The sequence below is a fragment of the Silene latifolia genome, chromosome 11 (genome assembly GCF_048544455.1).
Source record: "Silene latifolia isolate original U9 population chromosome 11, ASM4854445v1, whole genome shotgun sequence".
NCBI lineage: Eukaryota > Viridiplantae > Streptophyta > Magnoliopsida > Caryophyllales > Caryophyllaceae > Silene > Silene latifolia.
Window position 1 is genome coordinate 180,445,448 of NC_133536.1, and position 3,846 is coordinate 180,449,293.

The following is a 3,846-nucleotide window of genomic DNA, read 5'->3' on the forward strand; positions in this document are numbered from 1 at the left end:
TACTCTCACAATGAATATAAAAGATAAACAAATTACCGAGACAAAGGGGATATACGACAAATCTTTTATTAGTCCATACACAACCTCTCTTTGTCTCATCAAGATTTTGTGACTGTTAATATGTAAACAAACCGAGCCTTATGAGAGCATGCAAAAGTTGGGTTGTTATATTCTCACTTAAGTACGAAGTCTAGCAACCTTTAATTAGGGATGGTAATGGATAGGATCTGAATAGGATCCTATAAGATCCAGATCCGGTCCATATTTACAGGATCTGAAATTTTCATATCCATATCCGATCCGCAGGATCTGGACTGGATCAGGATCTATCCATATTCGTTTGATAGTAAAAGAAAAACTCCCTTTTAAAATATGAAATTATTAATTTTTGGATTTTATTGCGATTTAACCTAATATTTTTCTCTATTAGATACAAATAATAAAGCTAAAATTTAAAAAAACATAAAAATAAAGTCTTATGAAATTACAATAACACTAAAAAAATATTTCTTTTAACCGAAAAATGTTAATTAGAAAAAATCATGATTTGATTTATGAAAATATATTATAAAAACAAAGCATATAGTTTTATTATTTGTTTAACTTAACTTATTGTTTAAGAAAATGAAATAAAAATGGATCTAAGGGTAGGATCTGGATCTCGACCATACGATCCATATCCATATCCTTATCCACTGGATCTAAGATATTGCGATCCATATCCGGTCCGTAGAATCTGGATTCCAGGATCTGGGCAGGATCTGGATTCCATTGCCATCCCTAACTTTAATGCCTACTACAAAACCCTGGTGACAAAAAATAGCTGTGCTAATTAGATAACCTTATGCAATAATAATCTATTATTGGAAATTTTTAAAGCCAAACCTGCTAAAAATATAAATCCTAATATGACTCCATCATACCTGAGTTTCAAAGAATCTCTGAGCATGTTTGAGAAACGATTTGTTCATATGTTAGTATCTTCATGGTGGAATTAGCAAATACAATACTCTGTAACATCAATATCTTATATAAACCAAATATAATAATAATAACTTTGAACAATAACTCGAGAAATACACTAACGGCCTTTGTAGAAACTTTGATCATTCTACTCAAGTCTTTAGTCCACACGATCGATTTCCTGCGAATGACATATGAGAAATGTAAGCATTTTGATTACAAAAGTGTATAGGTTAGCGATCATATATAACAAGATAAATTGCTCATAGTATAAATTTCGATGATACTACTCAACAATTGGAATAAAGCAACCTACAATTTAGCCACCAAAAAATTTCAAGAGATGTAGAACCATTAAAAATAAAAGTGATTAACTAAAACAACAAAATAACGTGTGCAAGGAAACAATTGCGAGGCTTGACAACTCATGAACTCATTTATATATATATATATATATATATATATATATATATATATATATATATATATATATATATATATATATATATATATATATATATATATATGGTGGAGAAACCTTGATATCATAGAAGTCTATACTTATGCATTGTTTACTACGAACAAATAACCTCCTATTTGATATTTTTATTATTATCTTTTTAGTCAAAATTTTTGATATTTTTAGTATTATCTTTTAGTCAAATTAAAAATATATTTTCTATTATTGTTTATATTTTGCAAGTGTTTAATTAAAATTGGAGTCTCTGTAATCGCTCGAAAAAAGCTTCATTTATTAATATAGACTAGATTTAATACTCGTGCGATGCACGAGCCTATTTGTAATATTCTTTAAAAAAAATGAAGAGAGAGAAACTGGAGAGAGAAAGCTCTAAATTCTTTGCATAGATTTTAGGGTTTATCAGCATGGCAGTCATGAAATTTATAACAAATAATAGATTTACTCCATTAAAATCTATTACTTCGTATGATAAAAACCCAAAAAATGATCTTATTCCTTCTCAACGTCCTTCTTCTTCACAACAAAAATCTAAAGGTACCAACTTTGAAGGTCCAGGGTCAGCAGATGCTCGAAAGACAGCTTCTTTAAGAGAGTTACATGGAATCCCTTTTCTTGACATGTCTGGTGCTACGGAGGAAACATTAGGCTCTGGGTGGATGTTGCATAAGAATGGAAAAGATGTTCCTGTGTTGGAGACGATAGAAGAGGAGGAAGATGTGACAGGTCTTCTTCAATTTACGTCTGCTGACATTAAAAAAGAGGTAGACTTTTGGAATAATGCTGTATTTTGTTACATTTTAGGCGTTAATCCACCATGGGAGTTGGTTGAATCGTTCATATATCGAGTTTGGGACCAGTTTGGTATTTATAGAGTCTCCTTTTTGGATAATGGTGCTTTTCTTGTAAGATTTGCTACAGTGGGGGCAAAGGATGCTCTGTTAAAGTCCGGGTATTATCTGTTTGATAACAAGCCTGTGGTAATCAAACCGTGGGTTATGGATATGGAACTGGTCAAGGCTAAAGTTGAAACAGTACCTGTGTGGGTTCGTTTATCTGGGGTTCCTCTGAAGTTTTGGGGGGATTGTTTGCCTTCTATTGCAGGTTTAGTGGGTAAATTTGTTCAGGTAGACAAAGACACATATGATAAAGTTCGTTTAAGCTTTGCTAGGGTATTGGTGGAGTTACAAATGGATCAGGAATTACCTGATAAAGTTAAATTTCTGGATGAAACTGGCAAGGTTGTTTCTGTTAGTGTTGACTATGAGTGGATGCCTAGGTCTTGTACTAGTTGTAATGGTATTGGACATAATGCTGCTCAATGTAGGAAGCCTGGTAGGCCATCTGCTAAAAAACCTCAGAAAGTAAAGGGTGTTCAGCAACAGAAACAGGTTTGGAGATCTGTACAAAAGCATGTGCAGAGTACAGTGTCCCCTCCTCCTTTTACCCCTGCAGCATTTCCTCCTCTGTCTAGTGTTAGGGCTACTCCTAGTGTGAGACAAACACCTGCTAAACAAATTATGAGAAATACTAGGCAGGAGGGCATCGTGGGGATAAGGTTATCTGATAAATTTTCAAAATATACTTTTGTGGATGTTCTGGTAGCTAATACTCCTACTGGTGTAGTTGGTGACAGTGGGAAGGATCCTCCTCAAACTATTATCAATGCATAACATCGGTTTTTGGAATGTTAGGGGTCTCAATGACCTGAATAAACAGAAAGTAGTTAAATGGTTTATGCACAATCATGGGGTTGGTTTGTTTGGTCTTATTGAAACAAAGATCAAACCTAATAATCTTCTTAAAAAGAATACCTCTCTTTGTGATGGTTGGAGTATTACTACTAAATGTAGTTGGCATAAGGGTGGGAGAATCTGGGTGTTCTGGAAACCTAATCTTTTTTATCTGCAGTTTATTTCATATGGAGCTCAACATATCCATATGCATGTCCACTCTAGAGTTGATAATAAGAAGTTTTACCTTACAATGATTTATGCATTCAATGATTTGAATGATAGAATTTCCTTATGGAATTTTTTGAAGCTACAGTCTCAGACCTGTGTGTCATCTTGGTTATGGCTGGGGGATTTTAATGCTGTTTTATCTGCTATTGAGAGACTGGGTGGATGCACTACTGAAGCAGAAATGGAGCACTTTCAGGAATGTGTCTCACTTTGTGGAATGGAGGACATCAATGCTACAGGGGCCTTATATACTTGGTCTAATAAGCAGGAACCTACTGCTAGAGTTTACAGTAGGTTAGATAGAGCTATGGGTAATCAGGAATGGCTTGATGATTTTGGTGATTATATGGCTCATTTCCACCCTGAGGGTTTGTTTGACCATTGACCGTGTACTGTGGTGAATAGGAAAGCTGAATTTGATGGTAGAAGAAGCTTTAAGTA